This window comes from Triticum dicoccoides, chromosome 4B (genome assembly GCF_002162155.2).
Source record: "Triticum dicoccoides isolate Atlit2015 ecotype Zavitan chromosome 4B, WEW_v2.0, whole genome shotgun sequence".
NCBI classification, from domain to species: domain Eukaryota; kingdom Viridiplantae; phylum Streptophyta; class Magnoliopsida; order Poales; family Poaceae; genus Triticum; species Triticum dicoccoides.
In genome coordinates, this window is record NC_041387.1 from 459,122,908 (window position 1) to 459,139,973 (window position 17,066).

Consider the following 17,066-nt stretch of genomic DNA (forward strand, 5'->3'; position numbering starts at 1 on the left):
AATGTCGGTCCGGGCCGCTTCATCTCACAATACCACTGAACCAAAGTATGACATGCTGGTAGGCAGTATGACTTATATCGTCCACAACTCACTTGTGTTCTACTCGTGCATATAACATCAACGCATAAAACCTAGGCTCGGATGCCACTGTTGGGGAACGTAGTAATTTCAACAGTTTTCCTACGCACACGCAAGATCATGGTGATGATATAGCAACGAGGGGAGAGTGTTGTCTACGTACCCTTGTAGACCGAAGCGGAAGCGTTGACGCAACATAGAGGAAGTAGTCGTACGTCCTCCGGTTCAACCGATCCAAGTACCGTTACTCCGGCACCTCCGAGTTCTTGACATGCGTACAACTCGATGACGCACCCTCGATCTCCGATCCAGCAGAGGCACCGAGGGGGAGTTCCGTTAGCACGACGGCGTGGTGACGATCTTGATGTTCTCCTGTTGCAGGGCTTCGCCTAAGCACCGCTACAATATGACCGAGGTGTAATATCGTGGAGGGGGGCACCGCACACGGCTAAGGAACGATCAATGATCAGCTTGTGTGTTCTAGGGTGCCCCCCTACCCCCGTATATAAAGGAGGGAGGGAGGAGGTGGCCGGCCCTAGGGGGGGCGCGCCATGAGGAGGGGGAAACCTACTCCAAGTAGGTTTCCCTCTCTTTTCCTTATCTTATTTGGATGGGGAAGGAAAGAGTACTAGTATTAGGAAGTAGTACTAGTAGTAGTAATAGGAATAGGGGAAAGGAGAAAGGAAAGGGGGGGCCGGCCCCCCTCCCCAATTCGGATTGGGCTTGGGGGGGCGCGCCCCCCTCCCTTGCTTCTTCTCTCTTCCTCCTACATGGGCCCAATAAGGCCCATATACCTCCCGGGGGGTTCCGGTAACCTCCCGGGGCTCCAAACTTCTCCGGAACCTTTCCGGTGTCCAAATATATCCGTCCAATATATCAATCTTTATGTCTCGATCATTTCGAGACTCCTCGTCATGTCTGTAATCATATCCGGGACTCCGAACAACCTTCGGTACATCAAAATACATAAACTCATAATATAACTGTCATCGAAACCTTAAGCGTGCGGACCCTACGGTTCGAGAACGATGTAGACATGACTGAGACACATCTCTGGTCAATAACCAATAGCGGGACCTGGATGCCCATATTGGTTCCCACATATTCTATGAAGATCTTTATCGGTCAAACCGCATAACAACATACGTTGTTCCCTTTGTCATCGGTATGTTACTTGTCCGAGATTCGATCGTCGGTATCCAATACCTAGTTCAATCTCGTTATCGACAAGTCTCTTTACTCGTTCTATAATACTTCATCTTATAACTAACTCATTAGTTACATGCTTGCAAGGCTTAGGTGATGAGTATTGCCGAGAGGGCCCAGAGATACCTCTCCGACAATCGGAGTGACAAAACCTAATCTCGAATTATGCTAACTCAACATGTACCTTTGGAGACACCTGTAGTACTCCTTTATAATCACCCAGTTACGTTGTGACGTTTGGTAGTACCCAAAGTGTTCCTCTGGTAAACGGGAGTTACACAATTCTCATAGTTACAGGAACATGTATAAGTCATGAAGGAAGCAATAGCAGAATACTAAACGATCAAGTGCTAAGCTAACGGGATGGGTCATGTCAATCACCTCATTCTCCTAATGATGTGATCCCATTAATCAAATGACAACACATGTCAATGGTTAGGAAACATAACCATCTTTGATTAATGAGCTAGTCAAGTAGAGGCATACTAGTGACTATATGTTTGTCTATGTATTCACACATGTATCATGTTTCCGGTTAATACAATTCCAGCATGAATAATAAACATTTATCATGATATGAGGAAATAAATAATAACTTTATTATTGCCTCTAGGGCATATTTCCTTCAGGAGAATCCCTCAATAAATCTCCGATAATAGCCTGCCATTCCCAAGAAACTCCGTACGTCCGTTACGCTAGCTGGTGGTTTCCAGCCAAGTACGGCCTTGACCTTTTCCGGGTCTACTGCAATACCTTCTTGGGTGAGTACGTGGCCCAGAAAACCCACCTGTCTTAGCCAAAATTCACATTTGCTGAATTTGGCGTACAGTTGATGTTTCCTGAGTTCTCCTAGTACAATCCTGAGATGCTCGGCATGCTCTTCTGGTGTTTTGGAGTATATCAAAATATCATCGATGAATACCACAACAAACTTGTCCATATACTTCATAAATACTTTGTTCATGAGGTGAACAAAATATGCGGGGGCGTTGGTTAGCCCAAATGGCATTACGGTGAACTCATACAATCCATATCTGGAAGTGAAGGCTATCTTGGGAATATCTTCTGTTTGTACCTTTAATTGGTGGTATCCCGATCTCAAGTCAATTTTTGAGAAGACTTTGGCATGTGCGAGTTGATCAAATAAATCATTTATTCAGGGCATTGGGTATTTGTTCTTGATTGTGACCATGTTAAGAGCTCGATAGTCAATACACAATCTCAGTGTTCCATCCTTTTTCTTGGCAAATAACATTGGAGAACCCCAAGGTGAGGAACTGGCTCGTATGTATCCTTTCTCCAATAATTCTTTTATTTCCTTCTTCAATTCCACCAATTCGGATGGTGCCATTCTGTATGGTTTCTTGTAAATGGGAGCGGTTCCGGGTGCTAGCTCAATGCTGAATTCTATCTCTCGGTCCAGTGGCATGCCTGGTAGTTCTTCTGGAAATACGTCTGGAAATTCACATACTACTGGAACCTTGTTCAGCTCAGAAACGTCCACCTTGTTTAATCTCGGTTGCCGAGGTATTTGTCTCTCTTTGGCTGAAACTTTAATTGTCTTCCCGTGATGGTGTGTGAGAATCACGGTCCGGTTGAAGCAGTCAATAAAACCTTTGTTGGTGGTTAACCAATCCATCCCTAGGATGACATCCAATCCTTTGCTTTCCAATACAATAAGGTTGGCGTAAAACTTCAATCCTTCAAATTCAATAACCACACCTTGACAGTAACTCTGGGTCACTTGCTTAATCCCAGGGGACTTGATGATCATGGATTTTTCCAAGGGAAGCATCGAAAAATTATTTTGCAAAGCAAAACTCTTCGAAATGAATGAGTGAGAAGCTCCAGAATCAAACAAAACCATGGCAGGTATTGTGTTGACAGGGTACGTGCCGAGTACGATATCTGGGGCGTTCTGTACTTCCTCTTTGGTCACGTGGTTCAGGTGACCCTTCCGGTGGTTGTTATTGGGGTTGAAATTGTTTCGCTTTGGCGCTGAATTATTTCCACCATTGTTAGGCTTCGGGGTTGAGTTCCTTGGCTTGGGGCACTACTTGGCATAGTGCCCTTCTTCTCCACAAGCGTAACAAGTAACGCCTGGGCGATATGTGAACTCCTTGTCTCTTGCATGGAAATTCTTGATTGGGCGTGAATTATTCGTCGGGGTTTTGTGTGTTCCACCCTTCTGAAATTCCGTCTTGCTTCTATGGTTGCGAGCAAAAGTAGACTGGTCCCTTTTGCGTTTGCGGAAATCTTCTAAGCTGCATCCCTCATTTTCCAGAGTAATGGCCTTATCCACCAGTGTTTTAAAATCTGGAAAGGTATGCACAACCAGCTGGCATTTAAGTGCGGGTGCCAGTCCTTCCAAGAATTTTTCCATCTTCTTGCTCTTGGTCATGCGCTCTTCATTGGCGTAGCGAGACAGCAGAGTGAATTGACTGTTGTATTCTGACACTGTCATGGTCCTTTGCTTGAGGTCATCAAATTCTCTCTTCTTGATTTTCATAACACTCTTAGGAATGCGTGCCCCACGAAAACCTTCCTTGAAATCCTCCCAGGTTATTTCATTTTCGTTGGGGTGCATGCGCAGGAAGTTTTCCCACCATGATGCAGCTGCTCCGGTGAGATAATGAGGTGCATACAATACTTTTTCACGGTCTGAACACTGTGCAATAATTAATTTTCTCTCCATGTCTCGAAGCCAGTCGTCGGCCTCAAGAGGCTTGTCAGTATGAGAAAATGTTTGAGGACGCGTCTTCTGTAACTCAGATAACTTGGATTGCTGCTGATACTGACCACAGTGATTTCCCATATTGATGAATTGGTTCATCATTTCTTGGTGTTGTTGCTGACTCTGTTCATACAGACGACACACTTGGGTAAATGCTGTTTCACTGTCCTGTTGACTTGTCTGTTCCTGAGTGAAATTGTGGTTTGGTGGTGTGCCATAATTTTCTTCGGGTTGATTTGGCATGGAGCGCGTCCACGGACGAGACATCTTTCACTCTGGGGATATATTTTGTGAAACTCGTAAGACAAGAAAGAGAGTCGCAAAAGTCAATAAAATCACACATAAAGAAATTTTTAAAACTCCAGGATTTTCTTTTAAAATACACGATTGCGCGCGGAGAAGGACTATTACATATCTTACACGCAAGCATAATTATACATTACATCACTCAGGATATGCGTACATAATCCTGACATGTTATTGAGACTAGTGCACTTCTCCATATCCTACATGATGCGCAAACAGACTACTTCTCACAACCTATGTACATATAAACATATCACACAAGTCGGTACATCGCATGGCATCTAAACGTACTCAGTCGGAGAGGGTGAGGATCTCCCTTGGCCTGCCGAGGGTGAGATGCAGTGACGCTGGGGACTCAACCTCCTCCTCGCTAATAGGTTCCATACAAGAAACGCTGCGCTGAGCTGATGGAGCAGGTGCCATAGGCAGAGTAACACGAATATGAGTGGGTGGAATAGGTGGAGTAGCACGTATGGGAGTGGGTGCAATAAGTGGTGCAGAGCGAACGGGAGTGGGTGCAATAGCTTGGTTAAATTCCTCAGTGGTAGGCAGACGACGAGCAGTGGCGAGAATGGTAGGTGAGTTAGAAGCTGGGGACGAGATAAAAGTCAGCGGTGGAGCGGTGTGCAGGAGTTCCCTCCTGTTGGCGGCACAGCCATGGACTGAGTCCATGCGGGCAGCTACGAGGTCGTCCACCATGCTGTCGAAAGCTGCCTCCAGGGCTCGGAGGTACTCGACAAGCATCTCAAAGGCCTTGTCTCACTCTCCTCCGGGGCAAGAAAATGAGTAGTGACAGGTGTATGGTACATGGCATGGGCGGTAGCGGTAGCGACGTGTCTTCATTGCAGGAAGAACATCCCGAAGACGAGCTATCGCCTCGCGGGCAGCCATCTGCATAGCATGCCTCTCTGTAGGCATGGCTCTCCCCAAGAATCGGAAGCGGCGTATCTCAGCATGCCCTCCCCTAAATTGCACCACGGCCTGGTGCATGGTCAGACTGTCGTTGATCTTGTGTGGATAAAGTGTGAAGACTGGGCGCACGGATGGCCCCATCGCGACCTGAACGATGAAGGAGAGGAGCTTGACGAACCCCTCAGGCACGTTGGCGAACATCTATGACTCACAGTCGTTGCCAGCCATCTACAAAAGTAGGCAAACTTCTGAGCGATCAGATCATAAATTTTATGCTGACTGTCAGAAAAATGACTACATTTGTAAAAACATGAATAAACTCTATCATGCTAATAACCGATTAGCGATCGCACCTAGTGGCTTCCTACAGTCAGCCTGGCTCTGGTACCAAGTGTGTCACGACCGGTTTTTCAATAAAATACTTATTGAGAAAATCGATCTTTTGATCCCAGTATAGGAAAAGTTATCCTCACTGGTAGACAAATACTTGATATACAGAGGACCAGTAGCATTAAATATATTACAGGGTTGAGCTAAGGCTGCCCAACAATTTATTACAAACACGCCAATAACATACATAAAGGCGGTTATGACACAGGGGTGTCGTGACATGCTACTAGCACGAGATAAAAAGTGGTGGTGGATAACTTGACTCCTAACTGGTAGCTCATCGAGCGTCGAGGTGAGGCTCGATGAATTTATTCTGGGGTGGCGGAAGCGGATATAAAACAGTGACCAAATGCAGGATCACACGGGACTGACTGGGACTCCTCTAGGCGTCGGACTCGCTATCGAACTCTTCATCCATGAGATCGCCTTCATCAACATCTGGCCAAATCAACAAGCCAGGTGAGTACTTTGAAAGTACTCGCAAGATAGTTCGTACAAAAGATATAACAAATGCATGCATGAATGTGTCATGAGCAAAAATAATGATGCTCATTCCAATAATAATTTTTTGCATGACTTGATAAGTATAACAAAATAACTGAAAATCGATCGGGTGTCTGGAGCGACGCCTCGAAAGGTAAACAAATAAAGCTCATGCCACAGTCGGGCGTCTAAGCGACACCACATAAAGGGCTTATAAAAGAAATGCCACAGTCGGGCGTCTCAGCGACACCACATAAAGGGCTTATAAAAGAAATGCCATGATCGGACGTCTGAGCGACATCGTAGAAAGGGCTTATAGAAGAAATGCCATGATCGGACGTCTGAGCGACATCGCAGAAAGGGCTTATAAAAGAAATGCCACAGTCATACGTCTGAGCGACATCACAGAAAGGGCTTATATCAAATGTAAATAACAAGTATGCCACAGTCGGATGTCTGAGCGACATCACAGAAAGGGCTTATATCACATGTAAATAACAAGTATGCCACAGTCGGACGTCTGAACGACATCACAGAAAGGGCTTATATCAAAAGTAAGTAACGGGTTAGTCCATCCACAAGAATAAACTCTTAACCGGATTTTAAAACTCATGTAGTCCACCGGGTTTTGTCACTGAGGCTGATATCTGACAAGATAAGATGAACACAGTACTTGGACATGTACAAGATGATTTAAAGGATTTGTGACTCTGCAGAGTTTGTACTAACTGACCACAGCCAACGGATTTCCATAGCCACGAAGGACTAGTTCCGTTTATGGTATTTCGATAGAAACATGTTTAACCAGTACACACCCATTCCACCTCACGATGCCAGGAATGACCCTAGACAACGTCCAAGAAAAACTTTGAGACGGGGAGGTCAAAACCTCGAATAGCATGGGATCAAATTTCTGTACGCGCGCTCTAAGGGGTGCCCCCCTCTCGGTCCCAACCGGAAACACCCATGCCCCCTGACCGGATGATGGGCTTTAATCCAGGGGCATGGAACCCTCATCCCGGCCTCTCTATTTGGTGTGTACCAGGAAAACGGTTTGCAACTTACTAAACCATATTCCTTGCGGGAAACATGTGGCAGCACAGGAAAGGAAGTGAATGGGAATGTGATTTGATTTACGATGACACTGAAGTCACATAGGCTGGCATAAGACTGGCATGCCACAACACTGCCATCTTACCCATCCTCATGCCATCACATGGCCATGCAAATATGTATCCAACAACATATGGCTTTCCGAAACTTACTTTCCACTTCTATGCATGAAATATAACATTCAAAGAAATGTTCATAAACATGCCATGAAACTCCTAGATGCAAACATGCAACAAACACTCATCATATCAAGAGTTCAAACATGCTTGCCTGGTTCGGACTAGTCGGAGTCTAACTAGGTGAAGTTCGCGGCTCCGTCACCTCCTCCGGTATCTACGGTATAAGAAAATACGCACGTAACGTAAATACCGCGAGGTGCACAAAACTTTTCCATAAAAATTCTCAAATAAATCTAATAAAAAACTAGACAAAATTTTAAAGAGAACAGAAAAAGAATCAAACAAAAATCCTTTTCTGTTTAAAAGTTATAAGGGTTTTGATTCAGGGACCTTTCTGTAATGAAACAGAAAACTCTCAGGGGGTTCTGCAGAAAAGTCCAGAAAACGATTCGTTTAAAAAAAGAATGAGAGACTGACAGGCGAGTCCCACCCGTCAGGTTTAAATATTCAAACTACGAGGACGGGGCTCGTCGGTGCCTGAGAGCCGCGGTGGTCGCCGACGGCGATCCACGGCGAGGCAAGGGGATCGGGTGGTACCTCCGTGTTCAGTACGTCCTTCCGCGTCGGTGGGTGGTGGTGGTGGTCGGCGGCGAGCACTGTGTCGACGGCGACCCTTGCTTCGGCAGACGGTGGTTCGGGTAGTCGGGGACCTCGCGCGGAGAGAGCTGCGTGGGTCAAATTGGAGTGGGGGTTAGTCTGCTAGAGGTGTCATGAGGCTACGAGCAAGTCTAGGGCGGTGGAGGAGTTCTCACCAGCGAGAACGCTGCCGGAGCCCGAAGCGAACGGAGGTGGCCGGAGTTGAGGAAGAAGGGCCCCTCGAGGCTCTTCCAGTGGCTAGGCGGGTTCTGGTGAGGTGGTGGAGGTGTGCGGGGTCGAGAGCGAGCTTGGAGGCGCTATTTATAGCCGGCCCGAGGCGGTTGCCGTGAACGGGGTAAGTCCGGCGAGCGATTACGGCGGCGCTATGGCTGGACGGTTGGTTTAGAGGCTTGAGCATCGTCTAGACGGAGCACTGGTTCCATTCCAGTGTCTAACCCAACAAGGTAGGGGTGGTTACGGCCTGTCCCCGATGGAACGGTCGTACGGCACGTCGGCGGCAGAGAGCGCGCCCTGAGCGTGCCAGGCCACGGCGACGGTGCTGCATGCATGCGCTGGCAAGGGAGATGGCCACGTGGAGCTCTCAGGTGGTTTGGGCGGTGCCGAACGGCGTTATGCCGCAGGGTGCCCCCTGTCGACGGCCATGGGAGGCTTTGCCGCCGCGGAAGACGCCGGTGCAGGCGTGCCAGGGTGCCACCGACGCCAGGAACGAGCCAAGCGCGCGCGTGGTGCTCCGGACAGGGAGGAGGAGTCGTGCACAATGCGCCAGGCGCACAGTCGACATGTGACTGAACTCTGGCGAAGAAACGACACTGAACTTACTGAAATTTCTGAAGATGCACAGTAACAGTGCAGGCCAGGTGTTCGACAGAATGATTTTGGCATGTGGCGATTTTTCCTTGAACTGGTTTTTGGTGGAGTGGTCTCTCATTGCAACTGGGGGTTGCCTGAATTTTGGTGGAATTTTTGGAGAAGTGGAGATATGAATTTCACCAAATTTGACAAATCTGGTCCAAACTTGCAGAGGGTGAATTTTGAAAATTTTGAAAAGGAGAAGAGTGGATCTTGATGGTTCTAGGTTGTGGGTGCTAAGGACTATCCAGAGGAGTTGAGTTGAGATCAAAGTTCAAAGGCATTAAGGTACTTGCTTTGCAAATTACCTAGGCTCAAAATAAAGGACATAATTGATTTGGGAAAAGAAATAAATGAGATAAAATCCAAAAATGGATTTAACTAGTTGGGACAGAATGTTTGGGTTGTCCCAAAGTGGAAGGAGGGGTTTTGGGAGAATTTTACCACAAGAGGCATGGTAAAACAAGAATGGATCAAAACCAAAGAAGAGTCCAAAACCAAAATGGTTTTCTTTTTAGAAGAAACTAAATCCAAGAAAAGATTTTGAGAAGGAAAACTCAGAAGAGAGGTTTTTAAGAAGGGTTTAAATGACCTTCTTTAAACCAGGCAAGGCTCTTGCTGAAAACAAAAACAACAAAAAAAATTGGAGTGTCACATGTTTCCACGATTCCAAAAACTTTATGTGATATTCTAGGTTTCCATGATCTTGATAATTGTTCTTTAAATTTGCACCTTGCAGATTCCACCATTAAAAAGCCAATGGGAAGGATCAATGATGTTCTCATTGTTGCAAATAGAAATTTGGTGCCCGTAGATTTTATCGTTCTTGATATAGATTGCAATCTTTCTTGCCCAATTATTCTTGGTAGACCTTTCCTTTGAACGATTGGCGCGATTATTGATATGAAGGAAGGGAATATTAGATTCCAATTTACATTAAAGAAAGGCATGGAACACTTTCCAAGAAATAAATTCAAATTACCTTATGAATCTATCATGCAAGCTACTTATGAATTGAGTGCCAAAGATGGCACTACTTAGATCTATCTTCGCTTTTATGCCTAGCTATGGGCGTTAAACGATAGCGCTAGTTGGGAGGCAATCCAATTTTATTTGTGTTTTTTGTTTTTGTTTCTGTTTAGTAATAAATTTTGCATATACCTTCTGTTTGGATTTATTTTTATGTTTTAATTAGTCTTTGTGCTAAGTAGAACCTATAGGATAACCTATGGTGATAGTTAATTTGATTCTGCTGAAAAACAGAAACTTTGCACGCACGAATTTAGTTTTGTAAACTCACAGAAACGTGATTTTGCGTTGATTCTTTTTGATACTAATCAATAGACAAATTTCCCAGGACTTCCTATTTTCGTAGGATTTTTAAAGTTCCATAAGTTTGCATTAGTTACAGATTGCTACAGACTGTTCTGTTTTTGACAGATTCTGTTTTTCGTGTGTTGTTTGCTTATTTTGATGCATCTATGGCTAGTAGGTTTAACACAAAAATAAATAAAGAATGAGTTCATTACAGTATCTTATGTGGTGGTTTTGTTTTATTTCACTAAAGGACACTACAAAAAAAATACACTTCCGTGATGATACGTGTTTGTCACAGTAGGTCGTGTTTTTTGTCATGCATGTACATCCATGAAAAATTTATGACAGAATCAAGATAGTCATACATGTGCTGTCATAGAAGTGTTCGATGACATTACCAAAATTATCATCACGGAAGTGTCCACTTCCATGACGATAAATCACGCGTCACATAACTGCTTTCGTCAAGGGTGACCGACACGTGGCATCCACTGTAACGAAACGCCGTTAAGCTATCGGGTCGGGTTTTGGATCCGATAACCCGTTAACAGCCCCGACCAATGGGGATTTTCCATGTGTAAAATCATCCTTGGCTGGAGGAAACACGTGTCGGCTCACCGTTGGGACAGATGTCAACCACTCATTGGACAGAAGGCGCCTAGGATACGTCGACATGTGGCACGGCCCAACAGAGGCCCATTCCTGTGAAAAGGTCGACCCGTTTGACTTGGTCAAAAGGTGGCGGGCCGGCCCATGGAAAGCCTGTTAACGGCCTGTTCGCATATAGCCCATTTAGAGCCCGCTAACTCGAGGCCCGTTATGCCCTATTCGAATTAGGCCCAGTAGTGTCATCTCGGCCATCCAATATGATTCCAACCCGTTTTCACTTCTGGCCCATGTATGGCCCATGACGTCTTTCGGCCCATATGAGGCCCTATGTAACTCTTGGCCTATTAACGGCCCGTGGTGAAACTGGCCCCCAATGAACAATGTATTACTTTTCACCCACTAACGGCCCGTGGTGAAATTGGCCCGTAATGAACAGTATATCACTTTATACCCATTAAGGGCCCGTTATTCAGTTGGGTCGTTTCCAGCAAATGTTATCTTTCGGCCTTCTCAGAGCCCATGTATTCTTGGGCTCATTTCCATCATTCGTTTACTTACGGCCCATTACTTTCATTTTCTGATTGTGGGCCAAATTCAGCCCGTGGTTACATCGGCCCGTTTGTGGTCCATTAATACGTTGGGCCGTTTTCATTGCGTCATCAAATACAACCTATTAATGATGGCCCGTTATGGTCATACGACCCGTATAAGGCCCATTGATGATACGACCCGTAGAAGGCCCATTGTTTCTACGGCCCGTAGAAGGCCCATTGTTTCTACGGCCCGTAGAAGGCCCATTGTTTCTACGGCCCGTAGAAGGCCTACTGTTTCTACGGCCTGTAGAAGGCCCACTGTTTCTACGGCCTGTAGGAGGCCCAGTGTCACTACAGTAAATATTAGCCCATGGTTATTGTGGCCTAGTTTTAAAAAGAATTGCACTGACTACAAGCAAACAAATAAACAAGACAACAAGGAAATAAATAAGCAAGCAACTTATGCTAGGCTATCACGGTTGTTACACATATTACATCCACTAGGCATCAAAGTTCACCACCAGTGCAAATATAGGGAACAAAGCAGCATATCATATACACTGGTTGTCAAAGTTGGCGACCAGCACAAATAAACGCCGCAGCAAAACAAATCCAGAACTGAAACCACTTCAGAAGATCTCAAGAAACAATATCCTGGGTACCCATAATGCTGGCAAGATTCTTAGCAAGCTTATTAACTTTCTCTTGTTTGGCACTTAAATCCTCCAGCACTTGTTGTTGCACCAGAAAATATGCATCTGAATTCTGCAGGGACTTCCTCAATCCTTCAGCTTCCTGTCGCAGCACATCTGATCGATGTCTTTCAACTTGAAGTTGAGACTCAAGAAGACGAACTGATTCAGGCAGCGAGTTCGAAGAGCTTGTGCCAGCAGTAGTGGCCAGTAACTCAAACACTACATCAAGACAGGACTTTTGGGTTCCCTCACTTTCGTCAAGATAGTTTTTATCAGCTTTCTTGGAGACCAACAGGGATGTCTCACTATCTTGAACCTTATCTGCATTACTTCCTTTACCATTGGATAACGCGGTACTGTTCTCCAATATTTTGTCCGCATTCTAAAAGAGAAACAAGCAGACACATCACATGTTTACCATGTTGTATATGAAACTCATTTTGGTAAATGAGTTCAGTAGTAAAGTGGACAGGATAACAGCATGAAACAAACATATATCTATGTGCCATGGTCACTTTATGGTCTATATCATTCTAGTTTTGTTACCAAATCAAGATAGAGACACAGTTCAAATAATATTTGTTCAAGACAAAGCAGAATAGACAGAATATAAGTGTGGGTAACTATAGAGCAATAACAACACTTGTAATGTGCATGACATGAGAACATAACTGTTTATTCAATTGAAACTGAAATCAACATAGAGCAGGTTACAACAGCAAACCAGTTAAAGAAACAGGTTTAAAACATACTTGTTGCGCCATTGGAGTTTCAATTCCATCCTTCAAATTTGAAAATAGTTGGTATGAGTAAATACAGTAATGCAAGAGCAAAGGAGTATGAACCATAGCTATAGAACCTGACCTGAGAACAAATCTTCTTCTCCTTTAAGCGTTGAATTGGGATTCGGAGTGGTGGTCCTCGTGCTTTGGGCACTGCAGTTCCCTTACTAACCGCTCGTGTTTGGGTGCTCTGTGGTGGAGATGGTCCTGTGTCAACTGGAACCGGGTTACTATCTGCCGGGGTTGGGGTTAAAAGGGGTGTAGCTGGTTCTCTGTCCAACTGGGTAGGGGTACAATCTGCGAGAGTCTGGGTTATGTGTGGTGGATCTGGTCCTTGGGAAAGTACAATCATGGTTCTATCTGCATCAACTGGTAGCACTATCTTTTCTGAAGACCGTGTTGTTACTCCCTTAGATACTGCCATCACGCTCTCCAATTCAAATGGCTGATAAACAAGAAAAGTAATTGAAAGTATAGACATTGTATGATAGACAGGTGCAATGGATAGTGGGGAATAAAAGAGGGCATGAAATAATTCATATTTATGTTGTCTAACCAAACAGGATAGCATGACACAATTTCACATATATGATGGCTAACTAAACAGGATAGCATGAAACAATTTCACATTATGATGGCTAACTAAAAAGATGGAAAGACATAGTTCAAAATATGAGACTATGTAAACAGGATGACATGACATAACTATATAATGTGTTTATTAAATAGGTTGGCATGCCATAATTCACATACATTCATGGATAGAATGCCATAATTCTAAATATGATGACTGTAAACACTAAACAGGATGAGATGATATAACTATATGATGTCTTTATTAAATGGGTTGCCATGCCATAATTCAGATAGATGATGTGTATGTACTATGTAAACATGATCGCATGATATAATTCAAATATATGATTTATATAGTAAGCAAGTAAGCAGATGGCAATCTATATATGATGTAAAAACTAAGCAATGCAAGACAACATGCATGCCATGGGTAATATAACCCTGCCAAGTTTGAGCATAGACCTCAGGGGGGAAATAGGACTGGTCATCAGTCTCTGAATCCTCCTCTGAGGAGCTCTATGTAGCCAGCAAGATGTCTGCTTCAGCAGGTAGCATTGTCTGCTCTGAATACCTTGTTTTCACTCCAGATACTTCCATCACCGCTTCAAATGGCTGATGCACAGGAAGAGTAGTTGAATATACAAACGTTGTCGACAAATGGAACACGTAATAATACAAAAAAATGATAGCATGATATAATTCACGTACATGATGATTGGCTAAACAACATGGCATTGCATAATTCACATATATAATGCCTTTGCAATAAGATAGCTGTCGGTGTCAAAACCGGCGGATCTCGGGTAGGGGGTCCCAAACTGTGCGTCTAGGCGGATGGTAACAGGAGACAAGGGACACAATGTTTTTACCCAGGTTCAGGCCCTCTCGATGAAGGTAAAACCCTACTCCTGCTTGATTGATATTGATGATATGGGTAGTACAAGAGTGGATCTACCACGAGATCAAGGAGGCTAAACCCTAGAAGCTAGCCTATGGTATGATTGTTGTTCGTGCTATGGACTAAAACCCTCCGGTTTATATAGACATCGGAGAGGGCTAGGGTTACACAGAGTCGGTTACAATGGTAGGAGATCTACATATCCGTATCGCCAAGCTTGCCTTCCACGCCAAGGAAAGTCCCATCCGGACACGGGACGAAGTCTTCAATCTTGTATCTTCATAGTCTTGGAGTCCGGCCAATGATGATAGTTCAGCTATCCGGACACCCCCTAGTCCAGGACTCCCTTAGTAGCCTCTGAACCAGGCTTCAATGATGACGAGTCCGGCGCGCATATTGTCTTCGGCATTGCAAGGCGGGTTCCTCCTCTGAATACTTCATAGAAGATTGTGAACACCAGGATAGTGTCCGGCTCTGCAAAATAAATTCCACATGCCACCGTAGAGAGAATAATATTTACACAACTTCAATCTGCTGACGTATTTCGTAGCATGACATCACGCCACGGCCAAGCCTTTACTCGAATTGTTTTTATTGTTCCACCTCAGCGCGTTTAGCGAAGCGGTTTCCTTGGCACGTCTTATCAAAGCAGAGATCGTGTTCCCCTTATTCCGGGATTCCCATCAATACGAACGTGGGTAACCCAACCGCGCCATTGATTGCGGCGCTTGGGAGATAAGCGAGTTTTACCAGGCCGGTGGGGACGCATGGTTTCATCCGCCCATATATAAGGGGATAAGCATCCACCTTTTTACCTACGCCTTCTTCCTCCTTTGCTTATCCATCTCCACGCACTTGAGCTCCAGCGCCCAAGTCCGCACATCTCACCTCAACCTTCTCCAACCATGTCCGGAGCGGGAGGCAAGTGGATGGGCTCCTCCGTTACGGAGGGGCACGTCAAGAAGCTGCGCAGCGCCGGATATTTGTCCAGCGATATCGCGCACCGGCTCCCCGATGAGGGGCAGCTCATCCCCACCCCCGGGCCCCATGAGAGGGTGGTATTCCTTACTTCCTCTGTGGACTGGGCTTCCCACTCAACCCCTTTGTCCGGGGGCTCATGTTCTATTATGGACTGGATTTCCATGATCTGGCCCCTAATTTCATCCTCAACATCTCGGCGTTTATCATCATGTGCGAGGCCTTCCTCTGCATCCAGCCCCACTTCGGCTTGTGGCTCAAGACCTTCAATGTCAAGCCGAAGGTTGTGAAGGGCAGCCAAGCGGAGTGCGGAGGCGCCATGGTGGGCAAGATGCCCAATGTCACATGGCTCGAAGGCGCCTTCGTGGAAACCATCAAAGGGTGGCAATCGGGGTGGTTCTATATCACCGAGCCGCGTGACCCTGAATGGGCAACGGCCCCCGAATTCAGATCCGGCATCCCCACACGGCTCACCTCCTGGAAAGAGAAGGGCCTGACATGGGGTGATTCGGAGGAGCTGACCAGACTCCAAGCCTGCGTCCAAAAGCTAGTGAACAAGAAGCTCAAGCTTGTCAACATAGTCCAGGTCATGCTCTTCCGCCGGATTCTCCCGTGCCAACAGCGGGACTTCAATTTGTGGGAGTTCAATCCAGCACAGCACCGGACCTTGAGCGGGCTCTTCGACACTACATACGGAGAAGCCTGGAAGGTGCTGTTCAAGGGCGCCGAGGCCCCCGCATCCGCTACTGAAGATCACAGATTCAGCTCGCAGCGTCCAGCTGACGAGGTAAGCCATGTTATCCTTTATGGGACACTTGCTTTTCATAGTTTGACTCTATGTGGGATCTAAACTCCCTCTCCTTTGACAGGACTGGCTGAAAAAGGCCGGGCAGACTAACTGTCCGGCTCCTTTGCCAGAAGACCCAGCGGACGCCCGCTTAACGGGCTGCTGGTTCCGGCACCTCACATGGTGTCGGATAAGAAGGCCAAGAAGAAGGCCACGGGAACTCGAAAGAGTTCCCATCGTCTGGTGTTATCAGACTCATCATATGATGACTTCGAGGCGGACTCCTCCCGCGAAGATGAGGAGGAGAAGAAAGAAGCTTCTTCCCCAACGGGGGAAGAGAAGAAAAGGAAGGCCTCCCCAACTGGGGAGGCCGGAGGGTCCAAGAAGGGAAGGACCCTTCCTCCGGACTATTCCGCCAATGCCAGCGACGGCGACGAGGATTGGCCTTCAAGGGCCAAGCCCCTGGCGAGATCATAAGTGTCCGAACTCCCGAATAGCTCATAACTTTTCTTTTCGTCGCATGGTGTCTTTCTAATGCCGCATAAAACCCTGTAATCCGCCCAAGGACGATCTTCCCGCTTCCTCGAGCGGGTCCTTGGGTACGTCGGATGTGGATAGCACTTCACTTCCGACCGCCTCCTCCCCCCACGACGACGCCGAGGTGGGATCCCGGAAAGGGACCCACCAGGAGGAGGAGGCCCCGGAGGTGCCGCAAGGCAACCTCCCGGACTTTGGACCGGACTCCGCACCGGAACCTGCAGTGGTTCCTGAGTCAGGCGGGCGGCCCCTTCGTAAGAAGGGCAAGACTGTGACGCCGGCAGCCTCCGTCCAACCGGAGGCGCCGGATAACTTGCTGGAGGCGCTCAACGGCGCTTCCATCGAAGAGGAACACCGCACTGTCATGAGTGCGGTGATTCAGAAGGTTCGGCTCGCCAAGGGCAGGCTGACCGAAGCCTGCAGCAGCCTTCTAACAGGCTTTGAGGTAAGAGTTTTAAAATATGTAAAATAGTACCGCATAGACAGTAGCCCCTGATGCTCGATTCG